General features: G+C 30.1%; 1 non-coding gene and 1 pseudogene across 1 annotated transcript; one reads left to right on the top strand and one right to left on the bottom strand.

Annotated features, from left to right (window-relative positions):
- Positions 1–8,655: 8,655 nt before the first annotated feature.
- Positions 8,656–10,340, bottom strand: LOC114272324 (DNA damage-repair/toleration protein DRT102 pseudogene; annotated as a pseudogene).
- A 371-nt stretch (positions 10,341–10,711) lies between these two features.
- LOC114272369 (uncharacterized) lies at positions 10,712–12,308 on the top strand. Its single transcript, XR_014345135.1, has 2 exons — positions 10,712–11,485; positions 11,744–12,308. It is a non-coding gene; the product is annotated as an uncharacterized LOC114272369 (transcript).
- The last annotated feature ends 5,400 nt before the right edge of the window (positions 12,309–17,708 follow it).

Here is a 17,708-nt window from a genome sequence, read left to right as displayed (position 1 = left end):
CTGGGATTGAAAAATGTTCTCAGTTTGGCTACCTGAAATCATGGCTACTGTTCTTGCTTTCTGGACTGGTTTGTGGTTTGTCTATGCCTTTACACACAGAAATGAGTTAGATTGTCATCATTTTGCTACATAATTATACTACTAGAATGTGTGATTATTTACTCTCTACTTGTTTCCAAGTTAAGCACAGGGGCATTTGTCATTTACAGATTGGATTTTACTCTCTCTCTCTCTCAGTTATGAGCTTCCTTAACTTCTATCTTTTTTTCTTTTTCTTTTATTTATATATTTTTTGAGAATTGTCTACCTTGTTTTACAATGCAAAGGACCATGAACAATTTGTGTGACTCATGTATCATATTAGAAAAACTATTGAGTCTAGCACATAATCCGATTTATGTGTACTTAGAATTTTTCAAAATTATTTAATGTCTTGAGACCAGTCGTTGGGAATGTTATTTAGAGTTATAATCTAATTTTATTCCGACTTAGAGCTTGAGAAAAATATTGGTTGTAACTATGTCACAATCAACCAAATGAGTTGAATGGGAGTGAACTTAAGATGTTCTTGCAATCAAATTATGCAAAATGCATTCACATCCATATATTGACTCAAAATAAAATTTCGATAAAAAAATATTCAAAATTCATTTAAATTTTTTGTTTCGTACTCATATCAAATTGAGTTTTATTCATTTTTTACTCAAATGAAAAAAGATTTAATTTAAATATTGATTTAAACATCTTAACACTGTTAAAATATGTTAAAAATGATTTTTAATTTTTTTTTGTTTTTAGTGAAATTTTTATATATTTAAAAAAAATTTGTTTCTTAACTTATATGGACTTAAAAAATAAAATATTTGTGAAGAAATTTAAAGGTAGGTTCATTTTTTTCATATAAACTTGGGGTATCAATGTGGAAAGTTTTGATATTTTCATTTCAACTTCATTTCCTTCACTAGTAACTCTCTCTCTCTCTCTCTCTCTCTATATATATATATATATATGTGCGTGTGTGTGTGTGTGTGTGTGTGTGTGAGAGTGTGCGTGTATGTGTGTGTGTGTCTTCAACACTTCTTAAACTACAAGTTCTCCATTGCAGACTTTTGGGTGGTTTTTAATTGAGTTAATATTACCCTCACGCTGCTTGCATTTTTTATAATTTCACTAGTCCTTCCACTATCAATTGTGACAATTAATTTCTTTACCTTTTAAGTGAAGTTACAATGGTTTGGAATGTTAGTTTTTTATTTTTTATTTTTTTAAAATGTGTAAAAAATAGAGTAATTTGACAATTTATAATAACACTAGTGTATAATGATGAAAGCAAAATGTAATTGAATATAAAATTGCTAGGTTAAAATATAATTTATTCCATTTGTTGCTAAAAATATTGAAGTCAAAATATGAATCAAGGTTAAGTTAATTTTGAAAATATTTTTTTGTTTTTTTAAAATTTGAAAATATGTTTAGTTGTATATTTTGAAATTAAACATTTCCTAATCAATTATTCAAAGTACAAGAAGTAAATCAATCATAAACATTTTGGTTTTATTAACAAACTTTATGACTCTAAAATATAAACTTCATATCAACACAAAAATTAAAAATAAAAGCATCTTTGCTAAGCAAGTCAAGAAAAAAAAATTATAAACACAAAATAGCACACACAAACCAAAGGAAGTGAAAAGAGATAAGTGGCATACTTGCAACAATATAATATAAGAAAAGCTTCTATTTTGAACTTTAAAACAGAAGAGAATAAACAATAGGAAAATAAGATGAGGAATTAAAGTTGGAGGAAAAGCATAAAAAAGAGTTCTGAGGCGAAATGAAATATTTTACAGTAATAAACACTAGAAGATCCTTGAACGCCTTGAACTGGCTATAAGAGAAGAAAATTACACCAGAGCAACCAATTATCGTTTCCTGTTGAAAATCACACATATATCTCAGCATAGAAGAAAAAATGTGTTTTTTAAAAAATAAGGGGAAAAAATCTCAAATAATCTCTAAAAATTTGTCTAGTGATTATGCTACCATAAACTTATGTATTATTTTTAGAAGCCAAGATTTTTCAGAAGCCAAGTAGAACTCAAAGGCTAGAAAGCTGCTATTATCATCTTCAGAGATATTTTCTCATGAGACCTACAAAAGGTTCTATCAAATTGATAACCAAAATCAAGCATTGAAATCATCCCCTAATAATCAATTTAGCAATCTATTTCACGATAAAGCATTGAAATCATCTCCTAATAAGTAATACTATGTATGAAAATATAACTGCTTTATTGAAGCCTTTATACTATTTCAAAAGCAACAATGTAAGCAAAAGGTCAAAATTGCTGAGATGGTATACAATATTGTATTTTTTTTTTTTTTGGTCACAAATAGTTGCCAATAAACTTGCCTATGAAAGTGTTTACAAATCAATCATGTCTTCCTAAAAATTAAAGTGGTATCTCATTTCTACATGGTTTTGCTCTCAAAAAATTGGAAGGCCCCATGACCCCCATTATAACCCCTTGTATGCCCAGCCTATATGACAAATCAGTTGAGTTCAAGGAGGAAAGGGTAGAGGAGCTTCCCTTATACCAAACTGGCTATAGGAGAAGTCACATCTGGATTCTTATGTAGGTAGCAGGGAGGGAAGCACAAAAAGAAGATTTTTAAAAGGGAACACCCAACTCCAAGCTCTATCTAGATTTGGAGTAAACATTCCCAACATCATATTCCAACCTTCCACTCAAGAAAATGATGTTTAATGAAACAATCAAATCACTCATTGCTCCATCGGTATAACAAGAGCACTTCTAGTACCATGTCGCAAATAAAATTCATTTAAGCATATGCTAGCACCCTGAATCAATTGGACCAACTGTGTAATGGTCTTATAGTTAATACATTCAAAACACATTCAAATGTTTTTATTTTGCACCTTTTCTGGGTAACAAAACAGAGCAAAAAGAGAAGGAAAAAGAGATTACCTTGGTGAGAATCATGTCAAGTAGTTCAATTCCTGCTCTAGAGTCGGAAATTTCTGTTTGGTAACTGGTAAAAACAATGAAATCAACAAAGAAAGAGGAGCGAGGAATTTCAAAAACTAAAGATTCAAACACATTTCAAAACCCATCAAATCCATTTCAAAAATCACAACCAAAATCATTAACTTTAAAGCAAAATAAGGGAAAACTAAAACGATACCCAAACTAAAATTGTGCACAATTTATTTGAGCAGAGAGAGAGAGAGAAAAATGTTGCAAGAACTTTTCCTTTGGCAGCCTACTACCACACAAATATAACCAAACATAGGCATTAATTGGAGACCCATGGTTTAGGAACAATAGCACAGGTTGCATTAACATTGGGTTACTAATTCATGGCTCTCAATATACTTTCCCTTTTTTTCTTTAAATTCTCAACAACCAAACATTGCACCGAAAGTAAATCATGCTCAGAATTGAACCAAAGGCATTAAAAGAACAATTTCATAAACCCAAATAAAGATAAACCAGAGAAAATAATTATATAGAAAACACCCATTCATAGAAACCAAAATAAGAGAGAGATGATACCATTAATTGGATTTGTGAAGGATCCGAGGAGTAGCTTGTAAACTTTATTATGGAAACACCCATTCTAGAATGATATCTATTTTATTCCACTACATCATACATAAATTCAGACAAAATTATAAACTTTATTATGGAAAAATCACTATAACACAGCAAATATAAAGAGGCAAAGAACACAAAAAGCCACACCTGGGAGATGATGATAGGACTACCTTGAGACTCAAACAACTTCTTATCCTTCATCATTTGGACAATTTTTTGGGTGAACCTTTGCATCTCTGTCTGCAACACCAATAATTATCTATTAAGGTAATGGCTTAATTTACAAAATCTTGAGAGAGAGAGAGAGAGAGAGAGAGAGAGAGAGAGAGAGAGAGAGAGAGAGAGAGACCTTGAAAGGTTCATTATCTGTTCTAAAGCTAATGCCTGGAACATACTTCAACCAAACAGGAGAACCCCTAAAAACACAAAAGCAAAAGAAAATCAAACATTTAAAAAAAAAAACTTGAATCTCAAAAACTCATCAAATGTATATAAATTAAAACATTAAAATACATAACCAAAAATGTGACTACCCAAAATTCCACTCTGCACAAACATAAGGTCCAATGCGAAGAAGAACATATAGCCTTGCTTTCTGAACAACTTTTGTGAATCGAACCAAGCCACATCTTCCTTCAAAATTAAACTAAAACCCACAACAAATAAGAGAGAGAGAGAGAGAGAGAGAGAGAGAGAGAGAGAGAGATTAACCTGTTGTTAGTTATTTATATGTGTGATTGCAGTAGAATTACCATTACAGTAAGTGTACAAAATTTTAGATATGAAAAAAATTATAATAACAAATAAACTGTAGAAGAATGTTCATGTTCAAATTTTAATTAGCATAGCAAACTTTTCACACAATGACTGGTTAGCAAAGCAGTGAAATACATTACCTTCTTGTTACCATCGTAGCCACAAACCTGAGGTGATCCTTCAGAATGATTCCATTAACCGCCTGTTAAAATTAAAAATAAAAATTATAGCAGCCATTAACTGCTTGTTAAAATATAAAATTAAAAATTTTAAAAAAATCAGAGATGGATATAGATGATTTATTGTCTTTGGGACCATGAAAATCCGCATAGAACTCTTGCATACCATCATTGATTGTCTCCACCTTATAGTCACTCATCAATTAAAAAACCCAACAATTAAAAAACAAACAAAATAATAATAAATTAAATGGAAGAAAAAAAATTGGAGATTTACTATTTCACAACAATCAAAACCCAATAATTTAAAACAAAAAACAAAAAAATAATAAATGAAATGGAAGAAGAAATTTTTTTTGGAGATTTATAGTTTCATCAAATCCATCTCTCTATGTTTGCTTTGGGAAGATATGGTGGCTAACTCATCAAATTCTCGATGGTGGAGGATGGAGACTCATAGAACCCATTCAAAGATTTGGAAATGATAAAAGCCTAAGAAAAATAAAGGTTGAGTTGGAAGCATATGAAATTACCTTCAAACCAGCGGTAGCTTCCTTGCCATATTCAGACACAAATGGAGATTCTGAAGATTTCACAAATAGAAAATATTAGAGTCAAAAACAAAAAAAATAATAATAAATTTAACGGAAGAAAAAAAATTGGAGATTTACTATTTCACAACAATCAAAACCCAACAATTAAAAAATAATAATAATAAATGAAATGGAAGAAAAAAAAATGGAGATTTACAGTTTCATCAAATCCATCTCTTTGTGTTTGCTTTGGGAAGACATGGTGGCTAACTCATCAAACTCTCGACGGTGGAGGAAGGAGACTCACAAAACCCATTAAAAGATTTAGAAATAATAAAAGCCTAAGAGAAAGAAAGGTTGAGTTGGAAGCATGTGAAATTACCTTCAAACCAGTAGTAGCTTCCTTGCCATATTCAGACACAAATGGAGATTCTGAAGATTTCACAGATAGAAAATATTAGAGTCAGTCCAGATATTTATAGAGTGATTGGATTCTGGGAACCCTTAACACAAACAAATACAAACTCAAGAGTAGTTGAAGCAAGCAAGCAATTGAATCTGACTCTCTTAAAATTGAGAGCTTTTTTTTTTTGCTCAAAACTCCCAATATATTTCCAAAGAGGGTATTTAAAAAATTGAACTGCTCTTGGGAACCCTTAACCCAGACAAAGCAGTTGAAGCAAGCAAACAAGCAATTGAATCTGACTCTATTAGAATTGAGATTTTTTGTTTTTTGCTCAATACTCCCAAAATATTTCCGAAGGGAGTATTTAAAAAAGTGAACTGTTCTTAGGAACCCTTAACCCAGACAAAGCAGTTGAAGCAAGCAAGCAAGCAAGCAATTGAATCTGACTCTATTAGAATTGAGAGTTTTTTTTTTGTGCCCAATACTCTCCAAATATTTCCGAGGAGAGTATTTAAAAAATTGAACTGTTCTTGGGAACCCTTAACCCAGACAAAGCAATTGAAGCAAGCAATTGAATTTGACTCTATTAGAATTGAGAGTTTTTTTTTTTTTTTTGCTCAATACTCACAAAATATTTCTGAAGAGAGTATTTAAAAAATTGAACTGTTCTTCGGAAACCTTAACCCAGACAAAACAGTCGAAGAGAGTATTTCAAAAATTGAATTGTTCTTGGGAAAACACAGCATCACCTTACGAGTGGGAGTTTGAAGGGAGCCGATGGTAGCCGAAGACAAACCATCAAAAAACAATCGAACCCAGCCAAAAACAACCTAAATCAAAACAAACAAAAATCGTACCTTGCCAAGCGTCGGTAGCAAAGAGGCAAAGAGGGTTTCAGCGAGATTTGTTGCAAGGAGAAGAGGACTGAAGTGATGAAAGGGGATGAGGGAGAGGCTATCACGATGGCGATGGTCGAGAGGGTTCAAATGAAGAAGGAGAAACAGAAATGGTCCGGTGAGGAAGAGGGGAGGTGGTCGTGATGGCGGTGGTCGAGATGGTTCTGTTGAAGAAGAAACAAAGATGGAAAGAGAGAGATAAAGAAAGAAGGATGAAGAGACGTAGGTGAGAACAGAGAGAGAGAGAGAGAGAGAGAGAGAGAGAGAGAGGGAATGAGGAGGTGACGTGGGTAGGTGGGAAGGTTAAGGAAGAGAAGTGTTTGGGCGGGAAGTAAATATATCATAACCGTTGATATATTCTGAAGATTGATCTGAGCCATTAAAATAAAATGTATCTCTGATACATTTTGATATATTTTCAAAAACCGTCCTGCTTTATTATATATATATATATATTAATATATCTAAATTGTCCATCTAACTACAAAACATTGAAAATAAAATGACACATATGCCCTCTTTTATATGGGTAAGGCTACCATGTGCACCCCAAAAAGGGTGCAAGTAAGCTTCTTATACAAAAAATATAATTTCTATCACAAAATGTATAGCTTTTTGCACCTTATAACCTTTTGTTCATCACAAAGATATAACCTTTTACTCATCATAAACGTATAAAACTTTAACCACAAAAATCATAATTTTTATTTATTTATTTATAACTATGTGCACATTTTAGCATTTCCCCTTTTATACATTGATCATCCAAACACAATGATGAAAAATCACAATTATTCCTTTTCCCTTCTAATGAGAAATTATATTCTTATCAATTTTTTTCTCACCTAGTTTACCAATCAAAGTTTCAGTGGCCCTATTTATCAGATTAAAAATTGATCTCAAACCCAATAAATTCAAGCATAATGCAACCCACAATGGAACAACATAACAACACAGAAGAAGAACACATATATAACACAATCACAAATAGATACATGATTATATATATACCTTGGCTTGGGCGCAGTCAGGCAAGGTTTGCAAGAGACGATGGCACTTGTTTTGATCAAAAGGAGATTCAATGGTGCAGTTGAGTAAATCGAGTGCCTCCTGTGGACATACGAGTTGAGGGTTTCGAGATTCATCCATGTCTTTCTGGCTTTGGGTTTTGTGGGTAGTTACGGTTTTAGGATTTGCAAGAAGAATATAGGAGGGTTGGTTAAAAATTAGGGAATTTTTTTTTTAAGATCTCCGATATTAAGATTTTATAACATAAAAGACACTCAATATTTTCATAATGTCTAAGGTCCCTCAACATTGATTCAGAGAAAATTCGATCCAGGGAATTTCTCTGGATACATCACAGAGAAAATTCAGAATTTCTCTGGATACATCACAGAAAAAATTCCAAATAGGGCAGAGAAAATTGAAATTTTACTGGATTCAAACTTTTTTAACATATATAGCAAACAAGTCAGAATCCTTCAAACCCCAAACATTTGTAATCTCATGATGAGCTTAAAATTTACTCAAAACCAAATGGTTGGTGAGCATTGAAACAAAGAAATATACATAAACAAACTATAGATTTCCAAACTAGAGAATTTCTCTAGTCCAAACTAGAGAAATTCAATCAAAAATTCAATCTACACCAGAAAAAATTCGACTTACCATAATTTCTTTGGACCCACTTCAACCTAGAGAAATTCTCTCAGTTCAGAGAAATTCACAAAAACTCCAGAGAAAATTTCTCAGGATTTTTGTAGAACTTTTTAGTTTATAAATTTGTGGGTCATTTAATCAATGATGAATATTGTAGTAGGTAATTCTAGTCTTTTTCAAATTTGATTTTTGGTTTGTTTTAACTTATTAACAGTTGTTGAAATAAATTTATGTAATGATTAGTTTTTTGAAGATATATTCAGGAATTTCACCGGATTTCATAAAATAATGTGTCTTTACGATCCAGAGAAAATTAGTTAAAATGAATCCAGAAAAATTTAAATTTTCTCTGGTTTATAAATGAACTTAGAGAAATTTGAATTTAAATTTGAACCCAGAGAAAATTAGCAAAACGAACCCAGAGAAATTTGAATTTTCTATGGGTTAAACCCAGAGAAATTCTTTAAAAATTCCAGAATTTCTCTCCGATTTACTAACCATTTTCTTTGTACGTTGACTCAATCAGAAAAAATTGATTAAAAAGCTAACATAATTTTCTTTCGTTTGCTCACCCATACCTCCATTTTCACACCAACCCACCAACTAAATCTTCTTTTCAATAGAAGCATTGGCAGCATCAAAATCCTCATCCATCAAAAGATCCTAATGCCCACCTCACTTGATGAAAAACTCAGTATCCTCAAAATACTTCACCCAATGCACATCCCCAGCCGGCGTGAACAAGAAATCACCAACACCCAAATCGTAATTCTCTTTCTTGCTTAAAATCCACACCCTTTTGCTTCCCTTCAGCACCACCAAATCATGTCCAAAAGTGTGGTGATGAGCCGGCTCTACACTTCCAACCTTGAACCTCATTATCACCGAGGTTGGTGTCTCTCTCAATATCTTCATCGATCCACCAAGAATTACCTCAATCGGAGTGAACTCTCGGGTCTTAGTCAGGCAACAGATTGCACAGGTGTCTAATTGGGTTGTTGGGAAATTGGATCCGATTTTGGACATTTCGGGGATTGAGTTGTCGAGAAAGGAATTGATTTCAGAGGGCTAAGGTTTGGAATCGGAGGCAGGGCATGGAGAGAGAATAAGAGGGTGGGTGTGATATATGGGTATGGGTGAGGGACCTTAGGCTATAAAAAAAATATCATGGACCTCTCCCATTACTAAAAGTTAGAGAGGGATGTTAGACCAATTTTTTCTAAAAATTAAGGTCATGTATAGAAAGAGTTAAATAAGTAGTTTTTATTTTAAAAAACAAATTAAAGTAAATTTTGAATAAATTTGTGAAAAGATGGTCCTGTTTAGGAATTTGATTATTTTAGTTAGTATTTTTGACTTTTTATATATTTTAATCTGGTTAAAAAAATTAGATTTGGAAAGATAGTTGATTTTTTTATTTTATTTTTTTTATAGTTGATTCGATAATTGTAAAAGAAAAAATGAAATAATTAAAATTTAAATGTAACATTTTATCTTATGAATTATTTTAACCTATTTTATTTTTATTAACTGCTTTAGCCTTCAACCCTCTTCCCAAACAAGGCAATGACACATTTTGTCCCGTGATTTAAACAACATAATACATAATTATTTTTTTAGAATAATAATAGTTGCTATTAATCTTTTTAGGATAATAATACACTTATTTAATGATCTCATTTGTACTTTGTTTTTCTTATTTTCACAGTAAAGTACAAAATAAATCACCAAATAAAGATATTATTATCTCAAAAATTTAATAAATATGTCATGTGTTTTATTTCTAATCTAACTTTATGTAGATTCTTAAATCTTCACAGAAGAAATAAATTATGATTAGATAATACTTTAAATTAGTTAACTAGGAAGATTTGGGCCTACCAAACTAAATTTAAAAACAAAAAGTAAGAAGTGGAAAAGAGTTTAGACCAAAAGAAAAAGGAAAAATTACCCCAAAAAAAATAAAGAAAAAAGAAAAAAGAAAAAAGGAGTTTAGATTTTATTGCTTTTAAAATAAGGCAGATAATATGCCCATTCATTTTTTTTATGACTAATGAAACCAAAAATATGAATTTTTTTTTTTTTTTTGACAAATACCTTTCCCTCTTTTTTTTTTTTTTTTCTTTTTTGTTTTTAAATTTTATTCTGAAACTTCCTATACAAACATATTTTTTATTTTTTATTTTTTATTTTTTTTTGTTGTTTGCGAAATGAAGAAAATGGTGATACTTTTCCTAAGTTAACCTCGAAAGTTCACAGGACAAATTAAGTTCTTTATCAGCCCCCATTTTTTTAACGGTAGTTGTGCATCAGCCTATTTATAGCTTAAGGCTTCGAATTCAACAGTCTTTCCATCAGATACTGATACATAACATCACCTACATGCATATAAATTAAAACTTGTTTCTAGTGATTATCAAATTTAAAATGTTTGCATTTACAATTCAAATGATAAGTTACATAACCATTGAACAAGTCATTGTTGTCTCTTGCAGGAGCGGACCTATCAAGGGACTGATAGGGCCCCGGCCACCCCGAACAAAAAAAAAAAAAAAAAAAAAAAAAAGGAAAGAAAGAAAAAAAGTCTTAGATCTCTACAATTTTTTTTGAGTATTTGTAATATACTTTGGAATAAAGTCTAGATAAATTTAATTAGGACTTTTTTTTTTTTTTTTTTTTATAATAAGAACATCACAAAATTTTGGTATTTTTTAACCGCCTATGAATACTATATTTTAATACTACGAATAATATAAGTTTTAGACTAAACCAAAATTTAACAGACTAAAAAGTATCAAATGGTAACAAGTAAATTATAAAAACTATATACTTTTAAAATGATTTCATTGTGAAATAATATATATTGAAAATTCTGTAAAAAATATGTAAGATTCGTAATTTAAACCTCCTTGAGTAAACTTTTTGTCCCTCGTCTCATGTTACTAACCTATCACCATGGCACATATAAAATATTAGTTGTGACAATTGTCAAAATAAAAAATATAACAAAAAAGGATACAGCTTTTACTTCCTAAACATAGGGATCAAGTTGTATTTGACTCCATCAAGCCTTCGAAGAGCAAACAAAAAAAAAAGGTCATTTTCCACCACACATACCAAAACTCCAAATAGTACTTTGATAAACCAATTTAGAAATTGTCTTCTATTTATATATGTGCTGAAAAGAAACCCCATTTCTCATTCAATACAAAACCCAACAAAATCAAGAGATAAAGATACAAATCCCCCAGAAAAATGAATAAGTTTCAGCTTTCCTTGTTGCTCTTGGTAGCAATCTGCAACCTGATGACAGGACGGACAAGCGCCATGTACCACATTGTCGGAGCAAAACTTGGCTGGAACATTCCCCCAAACAAAACTTACTATCAAGATTGGGCTAAATCAAGGGTCTTTAGTGTTGAAGACAAACTACGTAAGTGTCTAGAAAATGATTTTTTTAAAATGTTCATAATGTAACAATGCTGCATTCATTTTAATCGAATGTAAACACCATTTATAATTAATGCATTGTTGCTAACACAACATTCTGTAGATGTTTTTTAAAATTTTATGACTCTATTTTCATTTTAATGTGTACGTATATTTTTACCTCTTTCAAATTTCAATGCATGCAAGCAATTTAGGACATGAACTGTAATCGTTGTCTTATTGGCAAAACCATTTTTTGCAGTTTTCGCATTTAGGTCACCTTTGCATAATGTGGTAGAGGTTGGAAAAGATGATTTTGATGAATGCAAACAAGAAAACCTCATCTACACATATTCCTCGGGGCCCCTTATTGTGAACTTCACGAAGCCTGGTGACCATTACTACTACTCTGGTGTTGGGATTCAGTGTGAGCTCGGCCAAAAGCTCCACGTCCCCGTTGTAAGTAGAAAGGGCTCATCAGGGAGGAATTCCAAAACTCTCTAGGCCCTTTCCACTGACAATGGTAACGTGGGGAATGATGTCTGGTTTGATTTCTTTTGTAACATATAGCTATTCCTTTGAGAAGCAAAACATTTGTTTGCGAGATTGCATTATAGTGCATGTATGTTGTAAGTTATTTTATTTAATTGATAATATAAGCCACAATTATAATTTTCCATGCAATTAGGTCTACATGGCTTTTTTGTACTTACATATTTCATTGTTTTTACAGAAGTTTGCAGAGACTATTTTATAAGAATCGAAACACAATATTGTTATGACACTGCATTATAATTTATGTAATGTTTAGTATTGTTAGTTTTTTTTTTTTGATTTTAAACCACAATAATGACTGGTTATACGTTTGTATGGAGTTTCTTCTTTGCCTTCTTTTCATTATCAATACAAATATCTAAAATTGGCTTTTGAATAAATGGAAAAATGTTATGTGAATATCACAAGCAAATATTACACTCCAAATTTCAAAATCCACAAATAAATAAATAAATAGACACAACTTATTCTTGAAATTAGAAGGATTACTGTGCAATTTGCAATGTTCATCTCATCCGGTAAAATGACTAAAAATTCTTCACAAAACATCGGCCATGTTTGGCTTGATTTTTTGAAAAAAAATTAAGAATTTTTTTTTTTTTTTTGAAAAATTGGAAACTAATTTGACAAAATAAACATTAAAAAGATATTTTCATATTTTAAAAATTATTTCTATCCTCCCAAAATATTAGACTATAGTTTTTTCTTCTTTTTTTATCAAATTAATTTTTAATTTAATTATTATTATTTTTTAAAATAAATTTTGAAAATCAAACCAAACATAGTTATTTCTTGGTTAGTAGGTTCATGTGAATTTGCTAATTGGTATATTGGTAGGTTTCAAAACATTGCAGTAAACTATCTATTTTTAATTAATCATAACTTCTTAAATTAAAATTAAATGGGAAAATGTTGGGAACCCTTACAAAAGAGGACCCTCACGGCCCCTACTGATATATTGACTACTGATGTCTTTGAATTTTTTTTTTCTATTTCTGACAATGACATGAATGATTTCGATCATTTTAAAAATTGTCAGATTATATTTTATGAGAATCTCTATCATTACTGAATTAAATGAGCTGTGTTGCATGGTGAACTGTCAATAAATTTTGGGTTAGTGGGTATCAATTTCACCCCCAAATTATGAATATATGGAGAGACTGGGCCGAACATTGTACCCATTGAACTTCGATGGCTTCGTAGTGTTGGCCAGCATGAGTCCACGATTTAAATCATAAAACTTAACTATAAAAAATTAAGCTTTTAGAAATTAAAATTTAGCGATAAAATTATTTTTTAGGGATCAAATATTTTTATTGTGAAAAGTATCGTTATTATGTATTTAGCAACAAAAATTAGACATTAGTGATGAATTATTATCTCTTTGGGACCAAATTTTTTATCTCAAAAAATAAATTATTTTGAAATCAAATTATTTTGTCCCTAAAAGTCTATTTATTAATGATATTTTCAAAATTTTGTCGCTAAAAACCTTATTTTGATTTTCGGGACGACCTTTTAACGACTATCCACATGACAATAGAAATTAGTCCCTAAATGTCTTTCGCAACAAAATTTTCACTTTTAGAGATCAAAACATTTGATTACTAAAACTCTTATATGTTGTAGTGAGTAATAAAGATTTGATAATAAAAATTAAAATCTCAAGTTCAAGTCATCTTAAGAGATTATTAAAAATTTGTCTAATTATTAATTTTAAGATCTTAGAATTAGTCGAAATATATAAATTGATCCAAACACTAAATTATAAAAATAATAAAGGAGTTGGGATGGTTCTAAAGCACTGGGCCCTATCAAATTTAGTGAGACCAGTAGTAGCTCTTCCAAATGCATGGCCACAACAAATATTAGATGTATGATTTGAGTTCGAAACAAAAATTAATAATATTAAAACAAGGAAAATGTTTAAGGGCCATAATTTTTGTGATCACAATGGCTCAAAATTGTCAAAATGACGTCGTTTTGGCATGTTTTGCACCCAAAACGACGTCGTTTTAACAGTTTTGAGCCATTGTGACCACAAAAATTGTGACCATTTAGCATTGTTGTTAAAACAAATATTAGATGTATGATTTAAATTCATGCACCCATACTATTACCAGGTACATTCCCAGCCCACCACATGGCACACATAGAGAAGATTAATAATGGTGAAAATTGTCAAAACAAAAATTAATAATATTAAATAAATTAAAATTAAAGTATTGTACGAGCAATGCCACAAAGAAGTGCAAGTATGGTGTGACACGTATTAATGTCCACCCATCACCATTCATGAGATAGGTTATGGTTGAATATTTATGTAAAATGTACTCAACTATTCTTGAGATATCACTCTCAAAAAGATCTCTCTCTACATTCTAGATCCATCACTATGTTGGGTAGTGTTGGTGAGAGTGATCCCTTGAGGCCCTACTTGCCCACTTTCTCACCCTACAATTTGTACATGAGTACACACTATTATAAATGAAAAAAAATTATCTGTGAATGATAACTACAGAAAATTATTATTATTATATATATATATATATATGAAAAAATTTATAATTTGAAATATTAAAATTGATAAAATTTATCATTAATTTATAATTATTTTTTAACTTATACACTGATTTGAAATTCCCTCATTATATATTAGCAGGGTTTCACACTCATAGATATACAATAATAATAATAATAATAATAATAATAATAATAAAACCCTTTAAATTTGACAATTATAGGAGAAAGTTAATTTGGGCATAAAAAGCATGTCATATAAAAGATTTTATATAATAGAATACAATGACTTTCACATCCTCCCACTCCATGTGACAGTGATGACCCCTTAATTGATGGGATTACTACACTACAGTAGTGTCAGGAAAAAAAAAATTACAAATTTAATTATTAATATTTATAAAAATTTTCATTAATTTATAATTATTTTTTTCACATCTCAGTGATGCGATATTTGTCCTTAATTGATTGTGCCTTGAGGTGGTACTCTATAAAATAGGTCCAAAATGAACCCTGCTTCAAGACACGGGAGGGATCCAAAAATGATGTGCCAAATGTGAGCATTACTAATAACTTCTTGTAGTGTGCTTAATTCTTGTATTAGTAATGACAAAGTTGAATGTCTCCCAACTTCAAGAGATGAGATCAAGACGAAATTAAAAGAAGAAATTCATGATTTGAAGTTCACTCGAGGAAAAGGTGAAAGAGGCAATGGTATTCTCAAGCTGTAACAGAGAGCTTCAATATTTTGTTTTACCTAGATCCTAGAGTTGTTAGAATTCTTGTTTCAGATTTGTTCTCGCTTCGTAAAGCTTTCAAGGTTGTTTTGTCTTTTATGGTTTGTTTTGTATTAAGCTTTCTTGTCTATAATCTTTGTATTTTTTTATTTTATTTATTTATTTATTTTTTTTTTGTATTTTTGGTAATGAAATGCTCACTTAACCCCCCCCCCCTCCCAAAAATAAACCCCCCCCCCCCTCCCCAAAAAAAAAAAAAAAAATTGAACTTTACGAAACAAGAGGGAGAAAGGGGCCAAGGAGAGTAGGGTAGCTCGGTTGCGTAAATTTAATAAGAGAAATTTTAACATACACACTCACAAAAGAAATATATTACATATATCTTTAATTAAGTCATTTTTTTTAATTATGACATATTTTTTTCTTTAATTATAATATTATTTTAATTATATCTCATTTTATGTTTGATTATGACATTTTCTTTTAATTATAATTTAAAAATTTTATATATATATATTTTTTTAAATTATAAAATACTTACTGTACATACCATTCAACAAACACTTGGTAGGCGGCAGAAGGAGTTTGTCAATGGGGTCATGCGCCATGTTACATGAAAAAACGTCGGTAGTACTGCTTTCCACCGGCGGAAGTGAGGCTGGCATGGCATTGCATTGTCCCATTTGTGGTAGACAACAGAGTGATGGCTGGCTGAGCTCTCTAGATCAAGTTGGGTAGAGGGAGAAGCTCTCGAACAAAATGGGATTATAGAATCCTGTTAGAATTGTTGATATTGTAAGATTCATCAAATATATTATTTATATAAAAAAAAATTATTAATTGAAGATTGCAACTCTATGATCATATTTTAATTATTTTTAAAAGATTATTAAATTCACGTGAACACATTTATTTTTTCCTATTACAAAATTATAAATTTCTAATTAATTTAATTTCTTTACATGCATAGTTTGCTTAGGGATGATTTGAAAAGTTGGTTAAAAATTAACTTTTTAATTTTTTTTAAACTTTTTTTATTATCTTGTTGTATATAAAAAATGTGAAAGGAGATATAGCTCAAAAAGAGTGTTTAGCTAACTTAACAAATTGCCCCTTGACTAATCATATACTATGAACTGTTTGTAAATAAAAATAAATAAATAAATAAAGATTATCATAGGTGGATCCCTTGGTCCAAATGAATGAAGGGTGGTTGGGGCAACCACAGTGGCTATGTTGGACATGTTTATTTGGGCTAAGATAGTTATATAAAATAAAATTTGTTATTTTAATTAAATAAGATTAAATGTCATATTTAAATTATAATTATTTTATTTTTTTCTTACAAAAATCAAAATGTCAAAAGGAACTTTTAACCCCGGACTAAAATAACTAAAAAATTAAAAAATCACCCCACACATCCCAAATGAAGGCTGAGAGGTAAGCATTGTGGGTGCGCTTGATTCGTCGGATTAAGGAGGGAACCATCCACTGTTGTGATTGTAATTCAGGGGAAGATTTTTGTTCGACATTTGTTTTTTTTTTAGTCCGTCGGACATAGAATTCGACCGAACTCCTTATCTATGTGGGATTATACTGTCCGTAGAGGGAGGTGTGGAACAATTTTCATCGAACTATTTACTGTGGGGATTAGGTGGTGAAATGATCATTTTGACCCTCTACTATTTAATTATGTATTATATTTAGTAAAATTCATTAAAATTTAAATGTCTCAATTTAAAAATAAAATAATTTTATTTAACTTTTTATTGATGTTTTATTTATTTAATTTTTTTAAAATAATTTTTTATAGATATTTTATTGATGTTTTATTTTAAAATTTTGTTTATATTTTATTTAATTTCATTATTTAAATTTTAATTAGATGTTTCATTTAATTTCATTATTTAATTATTATTTTTTAAAAAATAAATTTATTTAAAATTTTAATTAAAAAATTAACGTATATTTTTATTGATATTTTATTTATTTATTTTTAAAAAAAATTATTTAATTGTGTAAAAAAAATTATTTCATCTAGTTAAAAATAATTAAAATATTAAAGATATGTTTAATATTATTATTAATTAATAATTTAAAAAATGTAAAATAGTCTTTTATTCATTTATCCTATCTAATCGGTTCAACCATACATTAGATTCACCAAAAATATTTTCTTCTAGATATCTAATCCTATAAAAAAATAAACACATAATAGACATCCAATCTAACTAAATAATCTAAGAAATTTATAGTCCCCCCTTATTCAATCCATCCAATTAAATACAACTGTATTCTATTCCCTACTCTCTATAGTGGAGTTGGCGGTGGTGGAAGGAAGGAAGACCGTTAACCAACCCCGCCGGCTTACTTTTTACTGCCATTATTATTTGTTCGTACGTACAATTTAAC

The sequence above is a fragment of the Camellia sinensis genome, chromosome 11 (genome assembly GCF_055761805.1).
Source record: "Camellia sinensis isolate YWXY chromosome 11, ASM5576180v1, whole genome shotgun sequence".
NCBI classification, from domain to species: domain Eukaryota; kingdom Viridiplantae; phylum Streptophyta; class Magnoliopsida; order Ericales; family Theaceae; genus Camellia; species Camellia sinensis.
The sequence above is the reverse complement of the archived record's forward strand: the minus strand, read 5'-3'. Positions and strand labels throughout refer to the sequence as shown.